Source organism: Pan troglodytes, chromosome 22 (genome assembly GCF_028858775.2).
Source record: "Pan troglodytes isolate AG18354 chromosome 22, NHGRI_mPanTro3-v2.0_pri, whole genome shotgun sequence".
NCBI classification, from domain to species: domain Eukaryota; kingdom Metazoa; phylum Chordata; class Mammalia; order Primates; family Hominidae; genus Pan; species Pan troglodytes.
In genome coordinates this window covers 2,654,372-2,682,228 of record NC_072420.2, presented here as the reverse complement: position 1 = coordinate 2,682,228, position 27,857 = coordinate 2,654,372, and the positions used below count along the sequence as shown (strand labels likewise).

The window sequence follows — 27,857 nt, the reverse complement described above, 5'->3', positions numbered from 1 at the left end:
CTATATAGCAAAATATAGTATTTCATTAAACTTTATTATAGTATCTGTGAAACAGTTATTGAACAATCTACTCTACTTCATTATTACTGGAAGCCAGAACCTCAGTTGTGTTCACTTTCTGGATTTTATATAAGTGAAATTGTACAACATGTATACTTTTACATCTACTTTCTTCTATGCAATTTTATATTTATGATATTAATTCATCCTATTGCAGATAGCTATAGTTTGTTTATTTAAAAAATATTTTTTACATTGTGGCAAAGTATACATAAAATTAACCATTTTAGCTATTTTAAGTGTGCAGCTCAGAAAAATTAACTACACTCACATTGTTTTGCAACTATTATTCCCATTCATAGGGACCTTCTTTCAACTTCCAAAACCAAATTTTAATTTACATTAAATAACAGCTCCCTGTTACTCCCCCTCCAGATCCTAGGAACCACTCTTCTACTTGGATTTCTAGAATTTAACTACTCTAAGTATCTCATAAGTGGAATGATACAGTATTTGTCCTTTTATGACTGGCTCATGTCACTTTGCACAATGTCCTTAAGGTTCTTGCATAACGTACCATGTGTCAGAATTTTCTTATTTTACATAACTGAATAACGTTCCAGTGTATGTATAAATTACATTTTATCTATTTATTCATTGATGATAATTCAAACAACACGGGTAATTCAAAAACCTTTTGGGTGATGTGAGTAATGCTGCTATGAGCCTAGGTGTACATGTATTATTTTGTGTCTTTGCTTTCACATCTTTTGCTACATACCCAGATGTGAAATTGTGGGATCATATGGTGACTTTAGGTGTACATTTTTTAGTTATTATACTGTTATTTTATAGCAGCTGCAGCATTTTACATTTCCAACAACAGTGTACAAGGGTTCTAATTGCTCCACGTCCTCACCAACACTTGTGATTTTCTGTTTTGTTTTGTTTCTTTTGGTAGTAACTATGCTGATGTGTATTAAGTGATATGTCATTTGGAGTTATATTTGCATTTTACTAATGATTAGTTTTGTTGAGCACCTTTTCATGGACTTATTAGCCATTTCACATAATTTTTAAAGAAATGTCTGTTTAAGTATTTTGCCCATATTTTAAACAAGCAGTTTGTTTTATTATTGCTGAATTGTACTTTGTATATTCTGGATAGAGTCCTCTTTATTTTTCTTTTGTTTCTTGCATTTTTTGTGTCCTGTTAAAAAAAATCACTGCCAAATCCAGCGTTATGACGTTTTACCTACATTTTATACTAAGAATTTTGTAGTTTTAGCTCTTACATTTAGGTTTTTGTCCAGTTAGTTAATTTTTTCTTATGGTATAAGTTAAGGGAACAGCTTCACTCTTTTACTTGTAGGTACCCAATTTCCCCAGCACTAACTGTTGTAAAGGCAGTTCATTTCCCATAAAAATCATTTGACCATATATATGAGGGTTTATTTATATTGGCTTTCTCTATTACTCCATTAGTCTATTTGTAGCGTGCTATTTTGGAATTTTGTAGTAAGTTTTGAAATCATTAAGTGCGACTTCTCTAACTTTGGTATTTTTTTTTCAAAATTATTTTTGCAATTTAGGGTCCCTTGAGATTCCTCATAAACTTAAAAATTGATTTTTTAATATCTACACAAAATAATTGGCATTTTGCTTCTTGGTTACTTCCTAAGTATTTTATTCTTTTGATGCTATTGTAAATTGAGTTGTTTTCATAGTTTTCTTCTCAGATTATTCGTATTAGTACATAAAATACGGTTTATTTTTCTATGTTGATTTTGTATGCTACTACTCTGCTGAATTTATTAATTTTAATATTTTTTGTGTGGAATCTTTAAGATTTTCTACATAAAAGAATATATTTTCTGTACACACTTTGATGCAGTTTATTTCATTGTCTTTTTTAATTTCTCTGAATGAAACTTCTAATACAGTGTTGAATAAAAGTGGCTGGCAAGAGCAGACATTCTGTCTTCTGAGCTTAGACGAAATAATTTTGGTCTTTTCCTCTAGAACATATAGTTTGCTGTGGGTTTTTTATACGTGAATTTTACAAAGATGGTTTTCTTTTATTCGTAATTTATTGTGTTTTTATTATAAAATATTTTGAATTTTGTAAAATACATTTTCTGTATTAGATAATGTATTCTAAAAATTTTGTTAATGTGTCATATGCATTGATTATTTTTCATATGCTAAAACTTTTGTTAAGAAAGGCTAGCTAAGTGAACCAGTGAGACTGGAAAAAGGATAAAGAAATCTATGCTGGTTGTGATCAATTAGTTGTAAACACCATTGCACTGAAACCATCCATACGCTAAATCTTCCTTACATTCCAGTAATAAATTCCCCTTGGTCATGTGGTGTAATCTCCCTAGTATGCTGCTGAATGTGGTTAGCTAGGATGTTGCTGAGTAGTTTTGCATCCGTGTTCATAAGGGATATTAGTCTATGGGTTTTTGTAGTCTCTTTGTCTGGCTTTGGTATGAGCTAATGCTGGCATCATGGAATAAGTTTGGAACTGCTCTCTTCAGGCTTTTGGTAGACTTTGGAAAGGATTTTTGTTCTATATATGCTTGATCTAAATCACTAGTGAAGCCAACAAGACAAGGGCTTTTCTTCATGAAGAGGTTTTTAGTTACTGATTCCATTTCCTTAGTAGTTTTGTATCTATTCAGATTTTGTATTTCTTTGTAATCAAGTCTTGTATACCTAGGAATCTGCCCAATTTATCTAGGTGGTGGCTCACACTTGTGGTCCCAGCACTTTGGGAGGCGGGCGGATCACCTGACGTCGGGAGTTCGAGACAAATTTTGTCTGCTCAGAGATTATTGATAAGTGATCTCCATTTTAATTTATTTTAACAAATTTTCTGTACTTTTACTTTCCATCCAAACTGTAACTTATAAATTATTATTGTTGTACATATGTAGGCCCATGTTGTGTATGCTTTGAAGACATGTACTGCTTTCAAACTCATTTGTATTATGTTATTATTGAATTTGCCCCATTTATTGGAATTATATACTGCAATCTCCCAACTACAAGAGGTATGAGTTCTGAGGAGATCACAGTAAAGATGAGTCAGAAGTGAAAACGGTTCTCCAACTCATGCATGCAGTAAAAACAAATTTCACGTGGATACAATGAGTAATTATTTAAAATTTAAAATACCCTGAAAACATTAACGTTTATCTCATTACTATGTAATATGGAAATTACAAGACCAAAAAACCCAAAGACTTATTTTTAAAATAGAAATAGAGTTTTTTATATGATGAAATGGTCTATAATTTAAATGTAAAAAGTGAATAGGAAATATATGAAATAAAATAAAATTATTTGTAAAAGTGACAATGCCTGTATTAGATTTAACAATATCTTACAATAAAATAAGTTGAAACCTACAAAATAGAAGAAATTTTAAAATTAGGCAAATGTTATGAGCCAGATGAAGAATAAATACATATATCAATAAGTATTTAATGTATTTAGTCATAGATTTTATATGAAACAATAAAAAGTAAGCAAACCAATAGCAAGGTAATTTCACCCTGATTGATTCAAACTGAAAACATATTAACATTTCTCCATTAGAAGTTGGATCCATGGATTGGACTCATGCTGCTTTCAAGGCACTTTGGCCAGGACCCAACACTCATTGCCAAGAGTCAGCAGGCTAGAAGTTTGCTTTTAAGATGTTCCCCGGCCTGCAACCCAGACACTTTTTCTTGACTACTTCTTCAACTCTGACATAGGTTTTGCTGATATAAATGGAAACCCAGCTCTATATCTACCAAGCATCTACGTGGCTAGAGCTGCACATTGAGCATTTAGGCACTAGGCAAGAGGTCATCCGAGGTTTCCAAGCAGACTTTCTAGAATTTCCCCAAAATACTGACATTGTCTTTTTCAGACCCCATCTCCCAAAGAGAATCAGAGAGGCGGTCTGGAAGCCATTTAGAATCTCCAGCCTCCAACCTAGTAACAACGGACTTGGATACAAAGACGCAACCTACTGACCTCAAAGACACCAGCCCAGATTCTGGGCATTGAATTCCTGCCTCCCCATGAAAGATGTCATCTGAGTCACATCAAAGCCCACACTCTTCTTCAACGTTCACCTTCCAGACACGCTCCAAAACAGCCCTTCAGAATTGTCTTGAGATGAAACAAAAGGTGATGAAGCTTCAGGTTTGGAATGCCTGCCTCATTCCTCACTCCTGAAAGTCTACACCTGCTGTTTAGAACTCTCACACCTTAGGGAGCCCGGGCTCTCAGAGTGCATCCTCTAACAGGACCTCCTGGCCTTTTCCTCCTTGGAGGAGAGTGCCCAAGAATAAGAGGGAATACATGGCCTCCACTCTCACTTGACTTGGTTGACTGATGAACTGATGTCGGAGGAGGAAACATATGTAGGGAACAGCCTGGGTCTTTTGAATCCCTGTTTCCCAGCTATGATGCCTGTGCAAATGGAGGGAGAATCCCAAAGTATTATCGGGTGGTAGAGAGACACTGGCTAACACAATTAAGTAAATATAAGGTTACTTGAAGGGGAATTTATCATATGTCATATACAAAATTTTAGTTAGTGAACTTTATTTAAAAACAGTCACAATTTGTAAGGGGAGTAAAATATAATTGTAATAGGGAGCTATGAAAATTATCTGCACTTGCTATGTAAATGATTGAGTTAGGGGTAACTATCTGAAGGTCATGAGCTTGATATCTGCTACTTAATTTCATAAGACATTTACTTGCAAATGGTTGTCATTTTTGCTCTCACCATATGAAAATTTTTTCTTGCTAAGAGCATTCCTATGAAAGAAAAACTAGAAATTTTGCCAATTTCGGTTATTAAAACAATAAAATTGGTTTGTTTGTTATTCTTAACAAAATGCTCCTACAGATGGCACATAGTACCCATGCTTTGATTGTTTTTTTTTCCCACCTTAAGTCAATTGCCTTTCAATTTATTCATCAAACCGTATTTACTGTGGATAGACATTGCAGTTGTCATGTGCCCTATGGATTTGTACTTTGTTAGAAATATGAATTCTCAGGCCGAGTATATTGGCTCATGCCTGTAATCCCAGCACTTTGTGAGGCTGAAGAGAGTGGATCACCTGAGGTCAGGAGTTCAAGACCAGCCTGGCCAACATGGCAAAACCCCATCTCTCTACTATTTACAGTTGGCATTGTACCTTGCAATGAATATACGCTTTATCCAAAAAGCCTAAAAACAATAATGAAATTGGGGGTGGGGGCATGGCTGGAAGTATAGATAAAACAAAAATGACAATGACTAGTAGCTGTTAAAGCTGGGTGACTGGTCTGTTATACTTTTTTTGTATTGTGTATACTTTTTTAATGATCTGTAATAAAACACTTGTAGAAAATGACAAAGTTTATCTGCACTTAGATCTTAAGATCTTGGTTACCTTTGGGAAGGAGAAAGTGTCAAGGGCATGAACAAATCTGATTCTTATATACACAAGTGCACTTATTTAGTAATAATTCATCAAGCATTCCCTAAATGTTTTGTGCCTATATTGCTGTATGCATGTTATACATCAATAAAAATTTAAAGAGTACATATTTGCATAACAATCTTAAATTAATATTTTAGAATAATAGCAATGTTTTGTTTTGTTTTAAAGTGGGGCGTGTTCACTCAGGACATCATCAGGTGTATGTTAATGTTCCAAGTTATTTATTTATGTTTTAACTTTTGGGTGAGCCCCCCTGGGTCTTTTAATTTTTACTTCAACACTGTAAGTAGCATGGTTTTAACTTTTTGGAATGCAGCTTTGTTTTCAGAAAGGTTCTCCCCGAAGAATGATGCTCACCCAGGCCAGGGCACACAATGATCCGTGCACAGGATGCACTGAGCACACACAGTACTGGGTGAATCAGGAACAGAGGGAGCAGCACTGCCTGGGTCTGCAAAATATACTTTGCAAGAAAAGCAGGTAAAATTGAAAGGTCACAATTCAGCAGCAAACGTTTTTACATTCATTTGAGAAATCATTTCTAACAAAAGCTCCTGGTTAAAGCCATGGTTTTGTGGCTTGCCTACACATTGTAATCACCTGCACAACTTTCAACCATATTTTTTTTCAGATCCAGCTCCAAGGATTCTGATTTAATTGAGCGGTTACAACTTCAGTTTAAGGGATTTTGAAAGTTTTCCTCCCCGCAGGTGATTCTCTTGCGCCAGGGGTAAGAAGCGCTGGATAGGGGTGAGGGATGCTTTAGCTGTGAGAGATAGCCATGTACACTTCAGGATTTGCCCCATCGCATATCTGGAGTTCGGGGTCTTAGAAAGCTTTCTTGCCCTGTTAAAAATTAAAGGATGGCTTCAATACTTACTTAGCTGCTTGGCTACATTGCAGAAAAAGAAAATGCCTTTCCAGAGATCAGTTTTTTGAGTCAGGGTTTTGTTCTGTCAGCCAGGCTGGAGTGCAGTTGTGTGATCATGGTTCATTGCAGCCTTGACCTCCCAGGCTCAGGTGATCCTCCAGCTTCAGCCTTCTGAGTAGCTGGGACTGAAGTCACGCTCCACCAGGCCTGGCTAATTTTTCAATATATATATTTTTTTTTTGTAGAAATGGCTTTCTCTATGTTGCCAGGGCTGATCTCAAACTCCTGGTCTCAAGTGATCCTCCCACCTCAGTCTCCCTAATAGTTCGACCTACAGGCACAGGCAAGCACGCCCGGTGTATTTATTAAAATGTAGCTACTAGAATATTTAAAATTTGCATGTGCCTCACATATTATTTCTTAGAGAATTGCCTCCCTTTTAAATCTCAGGCTGCCTGCTCTAAAGCCTAGATGTACCAGGAAAGTAAAGCATCTGAAATTTTAAAATAATTCTCATTATATTGTTTCCATGTATGAATAACACATATATATTATTCATTAATACAAATAATCTTACATACAAATGTAAATGCAAATATTTTACAGGCAGGGCCAGTTTCTAGTTCGCGGAGGAAGCCCTGCCAGAAAAGGATCCAGGGAAAACCTGTAATTCTTGCTTTATTCAACCCAGTGTCAAATCACATATGTCACTCATGGCCTGAGGGGGCAGGGTAGGGATTTGAACTATATCCAATCATGGGTGCCGGAGTGGAAACTATATAATCAGGTGCACAGCTGGAGAAGAATGGGCAGCTTTTTGGAACTGGGGGGGCCTTGGCCTGTCTCTCCACTCAGAGCTCAGGACACTAGAGCCACCTCAACATAATCACCTGTTTTTTAGTTATTTTAACACTCCAAAAGAGAACTAGTTTTCTGATGCATTTTCCAAACGTGTGGCAGGCAGAGACTCAAATCTACCTCCCTGTTGCCCCAGCCTAACTCTGGCTTGCAATCGGATTTTAAATTTCCAGTTCTTTCCTGACACTTACCAACAATAACTAACCTTCGATAATCCACAACATTATCAACTGTTCTTTACTGTACATTTCAGACACAGTATTTTAATTCTTCATTTTGTCAAAAAGCAGTGGACGTCATTTAAAAAATTTTCATTTGTAAACATTTTACAGGAGATGAAAGCAGAGAATAATCCCCTGACACCCCACTGTAAAAAAAAAATAAAACGCAGAAAACCTTTGTGCCCCTTTCTTTAATCTTCCCTTGGCACAGACACCCCATCAGAATGTCTTTGGGTTGAGGTTTCGTTTTGGAAACTTCACAGGGCAATACATCCTCAGCCATCCTGTTATTTTCTTGGTTTTGAGTTTCAAAACTGCTTGAGAATTCCCAAAGATGCCAACAGTGGCCATGACTCTTGAGGTGTCTAGTAAATAGCATCCCTTGTGTCACCTCCTCTCAGGGAACAGCCCAAGGTATGGGAATGCAGCCTCTCTGTGGAGTGGTTGGATGAGCTGTGCCTGGAAGGAATCTCCAGGTATACCCTTGCACTAAAAGCAAACCCCTTAGGACATTAAGATTTTCTTACCCCAAAGATTAGTTTCCATTCCTTAGAGACACATTGCAGGCCAGGCAAATGGATGCTGATATTGAGGAAAAAATGTCCTCAGAATGGTGAAGGGAGAGAAAATATTTCAAAGCACAAAGAAACCCAACCCGGTGAGGCAGTGCAAAAACCTGCAAAGTAAAATGCACCTCACAGACACAGTGGAGCACAGCGTAGCGGCTCCTGGTAGGACGCTCATCACCCACTTCACTGAACCAGATGTGAGTGGGGAAAATATCCCAAGTTATAGAATGGCTTGACTTGACACTTGGGTCTGATATGTCTGTGTTTCAATTGGCATTGTCACCTCCTAAGTTTGTCACCTTGAAAATATTTTTGTACTTAGTTTAAATTCACTTTTTAATTAAATGTAAATTATGTTTTTATCAGTAGAGCTTGAAAGGTATGAAAATATTTATAAAGCACATTAAGTTGGTGAATTTTGAATAAAATTAAGTAGTAATATATTTCACTTGTTAAAAATTGTTACTTGCCTATTTCTTTAACAGAATGAGCATAGTATCTTTCCCAGTTCTGTTTTTTATTTGTTTGAGAGGTGATTTCAAGCAGAATCTCATGGCTTACTGTTGGAAATGTTAAAGACAGTGATAGTCTCTCTTCCACTACTATGGTAGGAAATGAATACATATCTACAAGCACATGAGGTAGATTAATTGTCAAATTACATACATTTATTACATCAGTTGTTCTTTTTTTCAAAACAGAGAATTTGTGAAAGTGAATATCTCTGTTCCATATGCTGCTATCTGGGTGTTTGAGGGTAATGCTAAGTTTTAGGAGCTGGGACTTGGCACCTCCTGGAAGTGTTCACATATGATTAATTGTTTACTAAATGATTTGTTTTGAACATAATTAAATTACATGTTTATTTTCTGAAAGGGGTAGATACTTTGGCTTTTCTTGTTGAGTTATAAAATGTAAGCCCCTTATAATTTTCTTTTTTTATTTTTATTTTATTTTTTAGACTTAGTTTCACTCTTGTTGCCCAGTCTGGAGTGCAATGGCACGATATTGACTCACTGCAACCTCCACCTCCCAGGTTCAAGCAATTCTCCTGCCTCAGCCTCCCAAGTAGCTGGGATTACAGGAATACACCACCACCCCCGGTTAAGTTTGTATTTTTAGTAGAGAGGGTGTTTCTTCATGTTGATCAGGCTGGTCTCGAACTCCTGACCTCAGGTAATCTGCCCACCTCGGCCTCCCAAAATGCAGGGATTACAGTCATTAGCCACCATGCCTGGCCATAATTTCCTCTCTTTTAAACCTTAGATTTGAATAATTTTTGCTGGATTCTTCAAACATGAAGTATTTTTTAAATTGAAAACTAACTGAATGAATAATTGGGAAGTAGAAGTCTTAGACCATTGACTAAAAGCTAAGGCTAACGGTGACCCTGCAAAAGGGGGCCACTGATGGCCCAGTTGATTATTCCTGAGTGTCTGTCCTGCAGGTATCGAAGCCTGCTGACACCAACCATGGAAGAAGCCTTTGTCACTGTCAGAAGATACAGAGCTTTGGTAAGTTGGAAGTTCACAGGCAGATGCAGTTGAGATTGAGATAGAAGAAATGTTGGGAGATTCTTTCTTGAATAGAATTGTTATTGTCCTGAGACTGTTTCTAGGCTTTGTCTAAGAAGTTACTTAAGAAGTGTTGCAACAAAGAAAAAGTACAAATGATTAGATCTTTGGGGATCTCAAAGGTTAGGCGGAAAAGGGCTTTATTTCCTAGGAAGGAGAAAACAAGTTTACAAAGAAGGTTGGAAGGGAAGCACAGGATGGAGGGTAGCAAAATCAGATCCCAGATAAGATAATGTTTCACCTTGAAGTCAGCCTGTTCTTAGGAGGGATGTGTATAAGTATGGGTTGTAGGTTCTCTGAGGCTGTGGGTGAGTCAAAGTTCAGGGGCTGAGGGAAGAAGAGGAACAAGCAAAGTTTTGTTAACAAGTACTCTGTTTTGACCACTGAAGACTAAATTACAGAATGGTTGTTCATTTTTAAAAATGGGAATTTGCAATCTGTGTCCATCTTTGTGATAGGTTAAAAAAAAGGGGGAGAACATCCACAAAGTCATAATGGGAAGCACGTTCTCTTCACTAAGCTGTTCTTTGAGAACACAAAGAATGGGGGAATTTCTTTAAATATAGCTATTTCAAGGATTACCTTCACCCACAACTGTTCCTTGTCCTAGACATCTCTTCCATTTGGCAGTTTCTGAGTTATATTTTTATAATAAAGTAGTAAATATAATTAGGCTTATTTGTTGAGTTTTTTTTGAGTAATTCTATCAAATTATTTAACTTGAAAAGGGGTTTATGGGAGTCTCAGATTTATAGGAGGTAGCTCAGAAGTATAGATGGGCTTCTGGGATATGTGACTCTCCTCTGCAGTGAGAGCGGTGATGTGGGACTGAGCCCTGAATTTGTGGGATCTGTGCAAACTCTAAGTGGTGTCAGAATTAAATTTTTGGGCAACAAATGGATGTTGGAGAATCAGTGGGTTTTCAGGGAACTTTACACATTTAGGATCAAAATTGTTGTAAGAAGAAAGACAATGTGGAGCCTCTGCTGGAGAGAGACTCCAGGTATCTTGGGGAAGGTAGGCTCTGCTCTGCACACAGGCTGCTACACCATGCACTGCCCTGTGGTTCCACGCATCCTCCCACGGTGAGAAGGACCGAGGACTCTGAGGGAAGAAGTTCTGAGAACAGATGCCTTCTACCCTCCTGCCAACCTGAGGCCACCACATATCTTTCACCCACTGAACATACGCACTGCGTGTTGATGTGATCAAGCCCCTCCCAGCACAGGTCTCTGGCATCAAGATTTTTGCCCATGCTACTTTTCCTCATAGACTTTCCCACCAAAAACCCACACACATGCCTACAAGATCCCTGGCATATGTTCTATCTTAGACACCGAATCTGCAGTGGCAACCTGTTTTTTTCACCATCCCAGGTTTCTGTGCCACCTGATCATAATCTCGTCTTCCTGCATGGACATAGAAATAACTCAGAGGAAAGTTTCACCTGGGTCAGTATCCATAGCATGAACCAGTCCTTCCACCAACCCTGTACTGTCTCCCAATTGTGGGTTCTTAATAGCACCTTCCCCTCTTTTACCTTTTAGTACACCTCAAACTCTTTCTTTTATGTGCACACAGTGTGCCCAAGGCCACCCCTCAGTTGCCTGAATCCAGCACCTACTAAAATCCAGATGTCCAGTAGTTCAAGACCATGGGCCTAGACCAAGTTTTTGCAGAAGGAAATACAAATTAGAAATGAGAGGCTCTATTCTCCCATTTGAAAATAAAAAAAGATTTTTTTCCCTTTTCTTAAACAATGTAATTTAGAAAAATTTCATTATTAATTTTTTGAGACAGAATCTTACTCTTTTACTTACCCTGAAGTGCAATGGCATAATCATAGCTCACTGTAACCTTAACCTCTTGGGTTTCAGCAGTCCTCCTGCCTCAACCTCTTAATTACCTAGGAATATAGGCATGAACCACCATGCCTGGCTAGCTTTATTTATTTTTGTTTTTATTTTTTTTTCAAGACGGTGTCTTGCTCTGTGGACCAGGCTGGAGTGTAGTGGCATGATCTTGTCTCAATGCAACCTCCACCTCCCAGGTTTAAGCAATTCTCCTTCCTCAATCTTTTGAGTAGCTGGGATTACAGGCGCACACCACCATGCCTGGTTAATATTTTATTATTATTATTTTTAGTAGAGAATGGGTTTCACCATTTTGGCCAGGCTGGTTTCAAACCCCTGACCTCATTATCCACCTGCCTCCAACTCCCAAAGTGCTGGGATTACAGGTGTAGGCCATCATGCCCAGCCATATTTATTTTATTTTATTTTATTTTTTTGTAGTGACAGAATTTCACCATGTTGCCTGCACTGGACTCAAATATTTGGCTTCAAGGGAACCTCCTGCCTTGCCCTCCCCAAATGTTCGGATTACAGGCAGGAACTACCATGCCTGGCCTGGAAAACTTGTATATGTACCTTTTTTTCTCTGCTTCTTTGAAATATAAGCAAATCATTTTAACAGCTAAATAAGCCTTTTGTCATTCTTCATGACAAAGAATTGTCTTTATCTAAGACCTGGAAACTATTGCTTTATTTTTAATTTGGCAAAGATTTATCGATTTTTTATTTTCAGTCTTTTGAAGTAGGCACAGCTCAGTACAGTGGCTCATGTTTTTAATCCCAGTGTTTTGGGAGGCTGAGATGAGAGAACTGCTTGGGCCCAGGAGTTTGAGACCAGCCTGGGCAGCATAATGAGACTCTTTCTTTATAAAAAATTAAAATCAACTAGCAGGGCGTGGTAGCACAGGAAGCTGAGGTGAGACAATCATTTGAACCCAAGAGTTTGAGGCTGCAATGAGCCATGATCACAACACTCTACCACTGTACTCCAGCTTGGGTGACAAAGGGACACCCTGTCTCTAAATAAATAAGTAAATTTAAAAATGCGTTTTTCCATACATAAAAATAAGTAAACAGATAAATAAAATAGACATAGATTTGCTTAGAATAAAGCTAATTATGAGATAACAGAAAAGTGAGCACCAAAGATGAGGTTCACCCTAGCAAGTGAGTCCAGCCTCTTAAGACACTCACAGAATATTCCCTGCAGCATGACCGACATGAAAGTAGAATGTCATCATGTCAGGCTGTACCAGCGTCGGAAGACTAAACACTGTGGGGAAGAACCTCCCTTATGGAATATTATCAAAAGGTGAGAGCCCAGCCCCTACCCTGATGCACTACAGAGATGAGTTCTTGAGATAACACATTGCAGAAACATGCATAGAAAAGTTTAACCTTTTTTGTGTGTAACCCTTTCTCCATTTTCCTGTGAAATCCTCCCTAGTAATAGTGTTAGCTTTTAAGTTTTGAGGGTCTGGTAGGACTGAAGCTGCATGCTGCAGCAGATACCTGGGGCAAGAAACTAATACAAACTGCAGCCACAGGCACAAATACTCATGGCCTAATGCAAAGTGAAAACAATAGAAAGGCCTTTACTGTTATTCACACAAGTTGAGTGAACAGAGACTTTCCACATAACCAACTTGCAACTGACACTAATGTAGGCCAGATTCCACTGGATCAAGACTATCAGTTACTCATGGGAAGGCCATAGGACACAGCCCAGAGAGTTTTCCTATATGAGTCTGGGTACTGGGTCTGTCCCGGTCTTCTCGGGTTTCTGTCTGTAGAGACCCCTATGTGGCTGCTCTTACCACAGCCCGGTGCTGGCTGTGGTTGCTGGTTTAGTGCACCTGCTCTTTTTCCAAAAAGAGGGTGGAGTTGGCCACATCAAACAGCTCCTCATCAATCTGAACGCAGCTCTGAAAAACGTGCCTAGAAACCACGCAAAGAAAAATCAGTGGTCTGCCTTGTTTTCACCATATGTGACACCTCCACTACAAATTCTGCTTTTCTCTGCACTCCAGCCTGGGTGACAGAGAGAGACTTCCTCAAAAAAAAAAGAGAAAGAAAGAAAGAAGAAAAGAAAAGAAAAGAAAGAAAAGAAAAGAAAAGAAAAGAAAAGAAAAGAAAAGAAATTCTGCTCTTCAGATTAGGCACATAAGGAGAATCTGTATAAATCTCCAGCAAGGAAGGAAACCAGAGGACAAGTTAAAGTCTTGGAATTCACATCTGAGTACACAGACTCGGTCTTCAACCCTCTTCTTTTTATTCTGACAGCTTTGGCCTAGGTATGAACATGACAGGTACACAAGAGTTCCAACACCTGACAATCTGCTTCAGTCCAAGAAGAGTGCCCTCCCTCTTGCTCCCCATACAACTCATGGTACTAAGAAGTGGTGTGGGACTGCCCAGATGAGTTGACAAGAGAGGACTCACGTGGAAGGGCCTGTCCTGGGCTGCCCTGTGTTATTTGTAGGTGCACTCGACCAATAGCCAGGGACATCAGTGATGAGGGCTGAGTTGACATCCGTGTTTTCAGATAAGACTTTTACATTGAGCCTTTGTAAGGCTGAAACTCAGAAATTTCAGGGCACAATGAAAGAACATCTCACTCTCTTGAGCATCTCTCACTAACAGAGGTGGATACAGAGCTGTCTCAACGATGTGGCTTCCTGGTTTCTTAACTGCTGTTGGATTTTGTCACCAAGAAAGTGTGTTAAACTCTTCAAGGTTCCATCTACTGGGCCCCTTCTTTCTGTAAGACCTACCCAAAGGTCCCACTATGCTACTAACTGCTCAGTCTCCTCTTCAATGTCAACTCTTCATTTGTACACAATTATGCAAACACAACTTCCCCTTAATTCCCTGGAAAGAACTAAATGCAGCCTAGGTTCCAGGATATAAGAGACAGCTGGAACATAAACTTGTTTTTCTTACCAGCTCTGGGACCCAATAAAAGTCACTGTGTATTCGAGGCTTCCCCAGCCTCCTAGCATGCACAGTGGGGATGATGCTAACATCTACTTCCTAGGGATCGTATTAAGTGTATATAAGATAAAACATAAAAATCATGATGTGGTGTTACCTGTAGATAATGCACACACTTAGAGATGGAAGCATTAGGAGAAAAGCTGGGAGGTAGCATGGGCCACAACTCAAACAGTCCTGGGTCTGGCAGGGTGATCTTGGGAATGTCACTTCTCCACTGGGCCTCATTTTCATTCTGCTCCAGTATGGAGTTGAAATTAAATGTAGATATTGTCCTCTGGCATTCATATAGTTTAGCTGTGTGTCCCACCCAAACCCCTCTGTGTATTATAACCCCCAGGTGTTTAGGGAGAAACCTGAGGGGAGAGGATTGGATTATGGGGACGGGTTCTCCTCATGCTGTTCTTGCGATAGTGAGTTCTCATGAGATCTGATCGTTTCATAACCATCTGGTACATCCCATGCCCTCACTCACTTCACTTGTCAGCCACTGTAATTGGAAGGTTTCTGAGGTGCGCCCCCAATTATGTGGAACTGTGAGTCAATTAAACTTCTTTTCTTTATCAATTACCCAGTCTCAGGTACTTCATCATTGCAGTATGACAATGACATAATACAGCCATTCAACTTTCTAGTGCTTTCTCTGTATATTTAGAATCATATCCATGTGCCTTATCACACCTGTGACAGGGGAAGTCTTCACAAAGCCTCCCAGTACTAGGTGGTGAGTGACTCCGTTTTTTATTGAATAAAATGGCCTACTGCCTGATGCCAGTAGTATGGCCCTTGGGTTTTGAGGAAAATATCATGTTGTAGGTTGGCCAACAAGGAGATAGCAGTCCAGCTGAAATTTGTTTTCTTATACTGGCTTCAAGACAGTGATTAGAAAAGGCCTAAGAGGTGGGTTCTATAAGGGATTGCTGGAAGGAAAGTAGGAATATGGAAAGTCATGAGACATACACAGTCATCTCTTCTTGCTTCCTCTCAGGTGACATGCAAATTCAGGGAGAGTTAGTATGAAACACACAATGGAAATTTGGGCTCTAACATCTGCAAAGTGGTTCTTCATGGACTTCATTTAGCCATATTGGTTCCAACAATTTCAGCCAATGTTCAAAAATCTTATAAGCCGATAAAATTTTAGTGTTTCAACAAGCCGTTTCCTATCTTTCATTATGAAAATCCATTTTAAGTCTTTTTTTTAACAGTGTAGTGGTACAAATTCAGCTTCTGTCCAATGAAATACAGAGAAGGATATCACTTTTCTATTACTTCAGGCTGCTATGCCAAAGAACCATAGATAGGCAGCTTACAGACAACAGTACTTAATTTCTCATACTTCTAGAGGTTCGAAATTTGAGATCAGGTTGTCAGCATGGTTGAGCTCTGGTGATGACTAGCTTCTGAATTTCAGACTGCACACCTCAAGTTTTATCCTCATTTTGCAGTAGGAGGATGAGAGGCCTCTGTGGTTTCTTGTATAAAGCCGGTAATCTCTATAATGAGGGTCCCACCCACGGGAGTTAATTACATCTTACATCCTTACAGCATTACACCGGGGGTTACAATTTTAACACAAATATAGGAGAAAAATTATTTTAACTCTCAAGATTTTTTTTCCTTTTTTTTTTTTTTTGAGACACAGTTTCGCTCTTGTATCCCAGGCAGGAGTGCAGTGGTGTGATCTCGGCTTACTGGAACCTTCACCTCCCAGGTTCAAATGATTCTCCTGCATCAGTCTCCCAAGTAGCTGGGATTACAGGCATGTGCCACCACACCTGGCTCATTTTGTATTTTTAGAAGAGACCGTGGTTTCACCACGTTGTCCAGGCTGGTTTCAATCCCGTGACCTCAGACGATCCACCTGTCTCAGCATCCCAAAGTGCTGGGATTACAGTTGTGAGCCACCGCACCCTGTCAAGATATTCTAAAGCTCTCATTTTTCTCCTACTGGGTTTTTCCTGTTTGTGCCCTCGATTTTTCTCTCTCTGTGTCTTTTTGTGTAAACCTTTTTGTCTAATTCTGTCCCTATATTGTATTCCTCAAACACAGGAAGCAAGCTTCAATGCTATGAGATGCTCCATGTAGTGACTCACATAACAGAGAGCTGAGGGGGTGCTCAGACCAGTAGAAAGAAGGAAAGTCAGGCTCTCCAGCCACACTAAACCCTACCAATTTTCACATGAGTCAGCTTAAAGGCTGATGCTTTCCCAGTCCTGCTTCAGTTAAGACCACAGCCCCAATCTCATAAAAGACCTGAAGGCAGAGGTAGCCAGCTGAACTGTGTCCAAATTCTGGTCCACACATTATGAGATATTATATGTTGTTGAAAAGTGCTGAGTTATAGGGCAAAGTTGTCAGAAAGGAGCAGATATCTAACCTCATCTCCCAGGCCCTAGGATTCTCCAGCCCTCTGCTTATCTCTTCCTCAGGCTGTCTGCAGCCAAACTAGTCCCTTTCTAACCTCTGCCAAACTCACACCTATGAACCTATTCACTAAGGGTGGCTTCTTCCTGACACATACTTGTGCAGAGACACCTCCCTGTTGTCATCCTTATCATGGATTAAAAGTCAACTCAGTGAGGCCTTAGGTCCTCCCATGCAATAATTTTCCAGCTTTTCTTCTCAACATTCTACTTTATATTATAGTCCTTGCTCTTTTCTTTCACATATACTTGCTTTAGTGCTTTTGTCCAGCTGTCCTCAGACTGTTTGGTCCTGAGTTGGGGGGTGCAGGCATCATGTAATAATTTTCTGTACCACGTTGCACCCACCTGGTTAGCTGGCAAAGGGTGAGCACAAGGGAAAAAAGACTGGCTAAGTGATTATATGGGGGATCTCTAATATCCCTTCCTCTTTTGACCACCTGATAATGTGGAGATCATTGATAACATGAGGTGTGTGACTCTTACTTGTTCCAGCTGCTCCAGCAAAGCTCAGTGGGCACCAGAAACAGAGGTGGCTGTAACCACCTCCAGGCCATCACTAACCCTACAGCCCCATGCAGGAGCACTATGGAACAAATCAGGTACCTTGATTTTTCTGTCCTCAAGACACTGGTTCTTCAAGGTCCTAGGGGATAAAGTAGCAGAATCTGAAGGCCCCAAGTACAATGAGTGACCTGGGAATCCCCCTTTGCCTTCTGTTTGCCTCTGCCTTTTAGGTTGTGCTATTTATTCATGAGGTATCCTCCCCTTATCCAGTGAAATTATTTTCTACCACTTTCAAATGAGGACCTTAAGAGCCCAACAGGAGCTGGGATTTTCCGTGGACTTCAGCCTCAGAGTCCAATGCTCTGGCATATTTAGCTCCGTCTCATCTTCATCTACCCAAGATGCCTCTGAAGCTGCCATGCCTCCCTCTGATTTGAAGGACCGGAAGAGAGTGGATGCATTTTTGCACAGTCTCAGAGCAAGAACCCAGGCTGGCAGACACTTATGAGTATGTGAAATCATCGAGGTCACGCACTTCAAGCACTCCTATTTATGAGGAAGAAAACAGGCTTTCCTGTAGGCATTGTCTACATTAGGCTGAGGTGGAGCATAGCTCATTTTACTTCCAGGTGCCCTCAGAGCTGGATGCAAAACCCCAGTCCTGTTATCTTGAAACTCACATGGAGAGGTCCCCATGTGAACAGAACCCTGGATCTGCTCATTCTCTGTGCCCCTGAATGTGAAGCTACAGGCTCTAACTTCCAAAGCAAACCTGATAGGTGGGATGGAGCCAAGGCCTAGGAAGCTGGAGCCCTCCCTAATGCTCTGGAGCCTGCCCACCTCCTGAGATCTGGATCAGTCCCTGCCTCTTTTGGGGCCTCACTTTCCCAATTGTAATGTAATGAGAAATTAAATGTAAAACTGCATAAGCATATGCTCTGGGAGAATTTGGTGTCAGAGTCCTCGATACTGGATGATATATTAGGATGGGATGGGTTTGGGCCCCAGGGGTTCTTAGGCTGCCTAACATATCCAGTGCAGTAGGTGTAGAGCTCAGGAGAGCCAGGTCTTCTTTCCTGAGCCAGCTGATTACAATACAATGGAGCAAGGGCTCTGAACTTAAATATGGTTTCACAGGATATCCCACCTTCAGCCACCACCTGCTCTGTGTTTCCCATATTTTGGGGATCTGATGACAACCCCCATTATAGTGAGGAAGTCCAAGAAACTAGACTTGTGGGCCTGGAGAAAACAAAAAACACTTTTCTATTTCTCTCAAACTGTAGAATCTGTTGTCAAATATTTAATTTTGATTATATCTGAGCTTGATATTATGTTCATGTGTTAACAGCTGCTTAAATTTATTTTTTCTGTGAAGTGTGGGATAATGCCTTTTCTCATATTTTAAATCAACTTCTAAAAGCTCTCTTTAGAGTGGAGATGTGAGCATCTTTGTGATATAAACTGCACGTATTTGTTGCCAGTGTGTTCTTTTTGTTTTTGTTAAAATGTTTTGTTTTATTCTGGTTTGGATGTCCTTCGGGGTTTTGTTTTGTGGCTATTTATTACTACAGTGCAACTTCTCCCCTAATTCACTGACTGGTTTGTACATTCTCAATAAAATATTTTGGTAAAATATTTGTAAAAACTGTGTAGTCAATTTTACAGTTTACATAAACATAAAACAGTCAAGACTATCATGATGAAAAAGAAAGATTGAGGGCTTAAAAAGTAAAATACGACACAGCTAAAGTAGTGTGCAAAGGGAAATTTATAGCACTAAATGCCCACAAGAGAAAGCAGAAAGGGTCTAAAATCGACACCATAACATTACAATTAAAAAAACTAGGGAAGCAAGAGCAAACAAATTCGAAAGCTAGCAGAAGACAAGAATTAATTAAGATCAGAGCAGGACTGAAGGAGATAGAGACACAAAAGCCCGTCAAAAAAATCAATGAATCCAGGAGCTGGTTTTTTGAAAAGATCAAGAAATAAATAAACTGCTAGCCAGACTAATAAGGAAGAAGAGAAGAATCAAATGCATGCAATAGGAAATGATAAAGGGGATATAACCATTGATCCCATAGAAATAAAAGATACCATTAGAGAACATTATAAATACCTCTTTGCAAATTAACTAGGAAATCTAGACGAAATGGATAAATTCCTGGACACATACACACTCCCAAGTCCAAACCAGTAAGAAGTCGAATCCCTGAATAGGCCAATAACAAGTTCTAAAATTGAGGCTGTAATTAATAGCCTACCAACCAAAAGAGGTCCAGGACCAGAAGGATTCACAGCTGAATTCTACCAAACGTACAAAGAGGAGCTGGGACCATTCCTTCTGAAACTATTTCAAACAATAGAAAAAGAGATACTCCTTCCTAACTCATTTTATGCGGCCAGCATCATCCTGAAACCAAAACTTGGCAAAGACATAACAAAAAAGGAAAATTTCTGACCCGTATCCCTGATGAACACCAATGCGAAAATCCTCAATAAAATACTGGCAAACCGAATCCAGCAGCACATCAAAAATCTTATCCACCACGATCTAGTCAGCTTAATCCCTGGGATGCAAAGCTGGTTCAACATATGCAAATCAATAAATGTAATCCATCACATAAACAGAACAAATGACAAAAACCACATGATTATCTCAAGATGCAAAAAAAGCCTTCAATAAAATTCAACACCTCTTCATGGTAAAAGCTCTCAATGAATTATGTATTGATGGAACTTATCTCAACATAATAAGAGCTATTTGTGACTAATGCACAGCCAATATCATACTGAATGGGCAAAAACTTGAAGCATTCCTTTTGAAAATCTGCACAAGACAAGAATACCCTCTCTCACCACTCCTATTCAATATAGTATTGAAAGTCCTGGCCAGGGCAATCAGTCAAGAGAAAGAAACAAAGCGTAATCAAATAGGAAGAGGAACTCAAGTTGTCTCTGTTTGCAGCTGACGTGATTTTATATTTAGAAAACCCCATCGTCTCAGCCCAAAATCTCCTTAAACTGATATGCAACTTCAAAAAAGTCTCAGGATACAAAATCAATGTTCAAAAATCACAAGAATTCCTATACACAATAATAGACAAACAGAGAGCCAAATCATGCATGAACTCTTATTCACAATTGCTACAAAGAGAATACCTAGGAATCCAACTTAAAAGGGATGGGAAGGACCTCTTCAAGTAGACCTACAAACCACTGCCCAAGGAAATAAAAGAGGACACAAACAAATGGAAAACAATAAGTGCTCATGGATAGGAAGAATCAATATTGTGAAAACGGCCATACTGCCCAAAGTAATTTATAAATTCAGTGCTATCCCCATCAAGCTCCCGTTGACTTTCTTTACAGAATGATTAAAAAAACTACTTTAAATGTCATATGGAATCAAAAAAGATCATGCATAGACAAGACAATCCTAAGCAAAAAGAACAAAAGTGAAGGCATCACGCTAGCTGTCTTCAAACTATACTAAAAGGCCACATTAACCAAGACAGAATGGTACTGGTACCAAAAAAGATATATTGACAAATGGAACAGAACAGAGGCCCCAGAAATAACATCAAACATCTACAACCACCTGATCTTTGAAGAACTTGAGGAAACCAAGTAATCGGGAAAGGATTCCTTATTCAATAAATGGTGTTGGGAAAACTAGATAGCCATATGAAAAAAAAATGAAACTGGACATCTCCCTTACTAGTTATACAAAAATTAACTGAAGATGGATTAAAGACTTAAATGTAAGACTTAAAACCATAAAAACCCCGAAGAAAACCAAGGCAGTACCATTCAGGACATAGGCGTGGGCAAAGACTTCATGACTAAAACACCAAAAACAATGGCAACAAAAGCCAAAATTGACAAATGAGATATAATAAAACTAAAGAGCTTCTTCACAACAAAAGAAACTATCATCAGAGTGAACAGGCAACCTACAGAATGGGAGAACATTTCTGCAATCTATCCATCTGACAATGGGCTACCATGCAGAATCTGCAAAAAACATAAGCAAATTTACAAGAGAAAACCAAACAGCCACATCAAAAATGGGCAAAGGACGTGAAGAGACACTTCTCAAAAGAAGACATTTATGCAGCCAACAAACATGAAAAAAAGCTCATCATCACTGGTCATTAGAAAAGTGCAAATCAAAAACACAATGAGAAACCATCTCACACCAGTTAGAATGGTGATCATTAAAAAAATCAGGAAACAACAGATGCTGGAGAGGATGTGGAGAAATAGGAACACTTTTACACTGTTGGTGAGAGTGTAAATTAGTTCCACCATTGTGGAAGACAGTATGGCAATTCCTCAAGGATCTACAATGAGAAATACCATTTGACCCTGCGATCCCATTACTGGGTATATACCCAAAGGATTATAAATTATTCTACTATAAGGACACATGCACACATATGTTTATTATGGCACTGTTCACAAGAGCAAAAACTTTGAACTACACCAAATGCCCACCAGTGATAGACTGAATAAAGAAAATGTGGCATGTACACATCATGGAATATGATGCAGTCATAAAAAGGATGAGTTCATGTCCTTTGCAGGGACATGGATGAAGCTGGAAACCACCATTCTCAGCAAACTAACACAAGAGTAGAAAAGCAAACATCACATGTTCTCTCTCATAGTTGGGAGTTAAACAAAGAGAACACATGGACACAGGAAGGGGAACACCACACACTGGAGCCTGTCAGGAAGTGGGGGACTATGGGAGGGATAGCATTAGGAGAAATATTCCCGGTCTAGGCCACTATTTACATTTTCTAAATTTTGTTTCAAAAACATGATATGTTTCAAAAATCGTTATTGATATGTAATTATACAAATATATAGTTCAGAAAAAAGAATCAACATTAATTATGCTTTTTCCAAAATACTTTATGGTTTTGAGCTCTTCTAGCAGTGACATTTTTGCTGTAGGTAATTGCTGTATATCTGGTATATTCATCATAACATCCTTTGTGCCCTTTACACTTATCCTTCAATTTCCCACTTTCCTTACGTGTAAATTTTCAAGGCCAGGGCTCCCAGATCTTCCCAATAGTACTTTTTGAAAAGAAGCTTCTATGTACTGTTTTCTCTGGGTCTTGGTTGGATATAATGCTAAAAGAGCTGAAAAATATTAATTTTTTAAAAAATTCGGTTATGAGATTAAGGAAAATATATTTTATAAATCGAATGTACAAAATGAGGCCAGCTGAGAACACAATGACAGTTGAAGCAGAACCTGAGATCCTGTTTCTCTCAATGGATGTATGAACTTAACTACAATTGGGCGAGCAAAGCCAGTTGAGTTTGTAGCACCCCACATCAGAAAAAAGCCAACCATAACCACATTTAGAAGAAAGAAAATTTGGTTACATTTGTGCACTACAGAACAGTGCAGTTAGATAAAAATCTGTCCATTCTATGATTCTCCCTCGGGAAAGAAAAAAGGGTGAAATGTGTATGCAAACTTCTGACTTATTGAGTCATACCGGGGTTCTCCAAAGACTGGATATTGCTTCCTTTAACATTTAATGTTGACCAGAATAGAGATAGAGTTTAAATGACAGCTTGGGTCAACTGAGAATAAAGATAAATATTTCTTACAACAACAGAGATGGTAGTGCCTGTAACAGTGACAAAGGGAAGAGGCTAAAGGCTCCTAAAAGGAAACAGAGGTAAACCTTATTAACACGAAAATACATACACTAGTCCAACGAAGACACATTTTGACAACAGATTGGAGAAGCTCCCAGAATGACTAGTGTGGCAGAATGTTGTCAATTTTCCCATGTACAAAGCTATTTCATAAAGGATAAAATAGGTAGTGGTTTCTTAATTGACCAAAACCTTAACAAAACCACAGTATGTAAAAGCAACCAGGAAATATAGCCTAATCTAATGAGAAAAATATATATTCAAGAGAACCAAAAGAAGTGGAGATCTATGAATTTATTTTTAACTTAAAATAATTTTATTTTTCTTTATTTTTTCATTTTATACACAGGATCTTACTCTATATCCTGGGACAGAGTGAAGTGGTGCAATCACAGCTCACTGTAACCACAAATTTCTGAAGTCAAGCAGTCATGCCGCCTATGTCTCCTGAGTAAATATGACCACAGTTCTGCACACTACCACACCTGTGTAGTTTCTTTAAAAAAATTTGTACAAACAGAATGTTGTTATGTTGCCTCAGTTGGTCTCAAACTCCTGGTCTCAGGCAATCCTACTGCCTCAGTCTGAAAGTGCTGGGATGAGCCACCATACCTGGAATTGTTTCTCTTTTAAGAAAAAAGGACTTTAAATCATTAATAGTAAAATAAAACAAAGAAAGGCATTGCATAATGATAAAGGGTTCAATTCAACAAGAAGACTTAACTATCCTAAATGTAGATGCACCCAACTTTGGGGAACATAGAGTTATACAAGTACTGCTAGACCTACAATAAGACTCAAGTAGCCACACAATAATAGTAGGAGAATGCAACTCCCCACTAACAGTGTTTGTCAGATTATCTAGGCAGAAACTTAACAAAGAAATTCTGGAGTTTGATTTCAGGCTTGATCAATTGAAACTAATAGACACTTATAGCTAAGCCACACATCATCTAAGGAACATAAATTCTTCTCATCACTCACAGAATATACTCTAGGATTGACCACTTCCTAGCCATAAAGCAATTATCCATACATTTTTTAAAAATGAAAATTATGCCAACCATACTGTCAGGCCACAATGGAACAAAGATAAAAATCAATACCAAGAAAATCTCACAAAATCACAGAATGACATTGAAATTAAACAACTTGCTCCTGAGTGAATTTTGGGTAAATAACAAAATTAAGGCAGAAACTTTAAAAAAATTTTGAAATAAATTAAGAGACACAATTTACCAAAATGTCTGGGTTGTAGGGAAAGCACTGTTAAGAGGAAAGTTGAGAGTGCTAAATACCTGCATCAAGAAGTTGGAAAGATCTCAAACTAACAATTTAACATCACACTTAGAGAAACTAGAAAAATAAAAACAAACTAACCCCAAAGCTAGCAGAATGGGAAAAATTTTCACAACCAATGAACCTGACAAAATCTAATACTCAGAATCTATAAGAAACTTAAAGAATTCACAAGCAAAAAATTACCCCATGAAAAAGTGGACAATAACAGACACTGTTCAAAAGAATACATACAAGTAGCCAAATAACGTGAAAAAATATTATCATCACTAACCATCAAGGAAATGTAAATAAAAACCACAATAAGACACCATCATACAACAGTTAGAATGGCTTTTGTTAAAAAGTAAAATGATAGTAGTTGTTGATGAGATTTTAGAGGGAAAAAAACCACTGATACAGTGTTAATAGGAATATAAATTAGTTCAGCCACTGTGGAGAGCAGCTTGGAGATTTTCCAAATAACTGAGAATTGAACTATGATTCAACCCAGCAATTTCTCCACTGTGTATATACCAGAAAGACAATAAATTATTCTACCAATATAGCACATGCACTTGTTGGTTCATCGCTGCATTATTTATAATAGGAAAGTCATAAATCAACCTAGGTGCCTATTAATGGTAATTTTTTTTTTTTTTTTTTTTAGATGAAGTCTCACTCTGTTTCCCAGGCTGGAGTGCAGTGGCATGATCTCAGCTCACTACAACCTCCACCTCCCAGGTTCAAGGAATTATTCTGCCTCAGCCACCGGAGTAGCTGGGACTATAGGCACATGCCACCACGCCCGGCTAACTTTTGTATTTTCAGTAGAGACCGGGTTTCATTATGCTGTCCAGGATGGTCTCGATCTCCTGACCTCATGATCCACTCACCTTGGCCTCCCACAGTGCTAGGATTACAGGCATCAGCCACCGTGTCCAGCCTATTAATGGTAAATTGAATTTAAAAAGTGTCACTTGTACAGAAATACTACTTAGCAAAAAAAAAAAAAAAACTTGTCATTTGCAGCAACATTAATGCAACTAAAGGTCATTCTACAAAGCAAATTAATGCAGAAATGCAAAACGAAAATACTGCATGTTCTCACTTATAAATGGAAATTAACACTGGGTACACACGGACATAAAAATAAAAATAATAGACAACTCTTAGAGGGTGGAGAGAGGGAGGGAACAAGAACTGAAAAACTGTCTATTTAGTATTATGCTCGCTGCATAAGTGATGGAATTACTTATACTTCAAACCTCAGCATTATACAAAATACCCATGTAAAAAACCTGTGTAGGTACCTCCTAAATCTAAAACAAATTTGAAATTCTAAAAAGAGGTCTTACTCTCTCACCCAGACAGGAATACAGTACCATGGTTATAGCTCAATGCAGCCTCAAATTCCTGGGAGCTCAAGGAATAATCTTACATCAGCCTCCAACTTCCTGAGACTACAGGAACATTCCACCATGCATGACTAATCTGTAAAAATATTTTTTACATATAGCTTCTCACAATATTGCCCAGGTTGGTCTCAAACTCCTGGCCTTAAGTAATTGATATTGTTTGGCTCTGTGTCCCCAACCAAATCTCACCTTGAATTGTAATAATCTCCACATGTCCTGGGAGGGACCCTGTGGGAGGTAATTGAATCATGGGGGTGGGATTTTCCTGTGATGTTCTCATGATAGCAAATAAGTCTCATGTGATCTGATGGTTTTATAAGTGGAGATTTCCCTGAACAAAGTCTCTTGCTTGCTCCAATAATTGTGAGACCTCCCCAGCCATGTGAAACTGTGAGGTCATTAACCTTTTTCATTATGAATTATCTAGTCTTGGTTATGTCTTTATTAGCTGCATGAGAATTTATTAATACAGAAATCCTCTTGCCTTAGCTTTCAAAGTAGCTGGAATTAGACACACATGTCATTGTGCCTAGCTAAAACACCTAGCTTAAGGATGCTCAGTCAGCTAAAGAAGAACATAGAAAACTAAACAGAAAAAGAAAACAACGCATGAAGATAATGAGACAATCAACGAAGTGATTAAAAGTACAAAATAGAAACATAAAGTGTGGAGCTGAAAAGTAAAATACCTGAATTTAGAGAGTCACTAGAAAGTCCAACAACAGGTTTGATCTAGCAGGAAAAAAATCCAACAAGATTGATAAGAAGTCATTTGAAATTATAGGGTGAGGAGGCTAAAAATAATTTAAAAAATTAAGAGAGCCTAAGGGACTTATGGGATACCATTAAGATAGCCAATATACTTATAATGGGAATTCTAAAATTAAAAGAGAGAAAAGAGAGCAGCAAAGTTATTTCAAGAAACAAACAGTGTCTGAGAACTCTCAAAATTTGAGGGAGAAAATGGCCTAAAATTTAATGAAACTTTACCAACTCTAACTAGTAGCAACACAGGGAGACCCATGACAAGACACATTATAATCAGAGATTCAAAAGTTAAAACACCGAGAATCTTGAAGTCAGCAAGAAAAAAGTGGCTTAGCATGTACAATGTTACCCCTATAGGATGACCTGCAGGTGTCTCAGCAAAAAGCATACAGGCAAGAGGTTGTAGGATGACATATTCAAAGTGCTGAAAAAATGTTAAGTACCAACCAAGAACACTAAGTCTGCCGAAACTATCATTTCAAATGAATTAAAAAATAAAAATAAAGAATATTCAAGATCAACAGAAACTGTATAAATTTATACACACTAGGCCTGTCTTAAAAAATGCTTGTCATTCACATTGAAAAATAAAATAATGATGAGAGCAACACAGAATTATGTAAAATATAACGTTTTCTAATAGATAATTATGTGCACAATTACAATATTCTTTGTTATTATAATGAAGATGCACAGAATACTTTTAATTCTGTTATGTATTTGAGATAACAAAGACTTAAAAATGACTATATAACTTTGCCAATAGATTCACAATACAAAATGATGTAATTCGCAACATCAATAAAACACATACGGAGCCATAAAGAGGCAGAGTTTTACATGCTAGCTATAGTAGTTATTTTTGGTAATATTTATAGTAACAACAAAGAAAATACCTATAGTATTTAGGATTTTGAGACTAGTCTGGGCAACATGGCAAAACCCTGTCTCTATGAAAAATAACAAATATTAGCCAGGAGTAGTGGTGCACATCTGTGGTCCCAGGTACTCAGAAGGCTGTGGTGGGAGGATTGTTTGAGTTGAGCCTGAGAGGCAGAGCTTGCAATAAGCAGAGATTGTGCCACTGCCCTCCAGCCTGGACGACAGAGAAAGACCCTGTCAAAAAAAAAAAAAAAAAGGAAATACCTTTAGTACACACAAACAAAGACACACACACACTCAGAGTAGTGAGAAAAGAATTAAAACATGTCACTGCAAAAACCAATAATACACTAAGAAAGAGAACAAGAGAGAAAAACAGGAACAAAATAGCTACAGGACCAGCCAGGAGCGATGGCTCACGCCTGTAATCCTAGCAATTTGGGAGG

At 38.4% G+C, this 27,857-nt stretch overlaps 1 long non-coding RNA gene across 6 annotated transcripts in view; it reads right to left on the bottom strand.

Annotated features, from left to right (window-relative positions):
- Nucleotides 1-457: 457 nt before the first annotated feature.
- The window catches only part of LOC100614484 (uncharacterized), a 44,542-nt gene continuing 17,142 nt past the window's right edge, over nt 458-27,857 (bottom strand). For 2 of the 6 annotated variants that reach the window (XR_010154476.1, XR_010154475.1), the window contains one exon: nt 458-27,645. This is a non-coding gene — a long non-coding RNA (uncharacterized LOC100614484). The remainder of the gene's footprint in view (nt 27,646-27,857) is intronic. The other 4 variants (XR_010154478.1, XR_010154479.1, XR_010154477.1 and 1 more) reach the window with 4 other exon arrangements.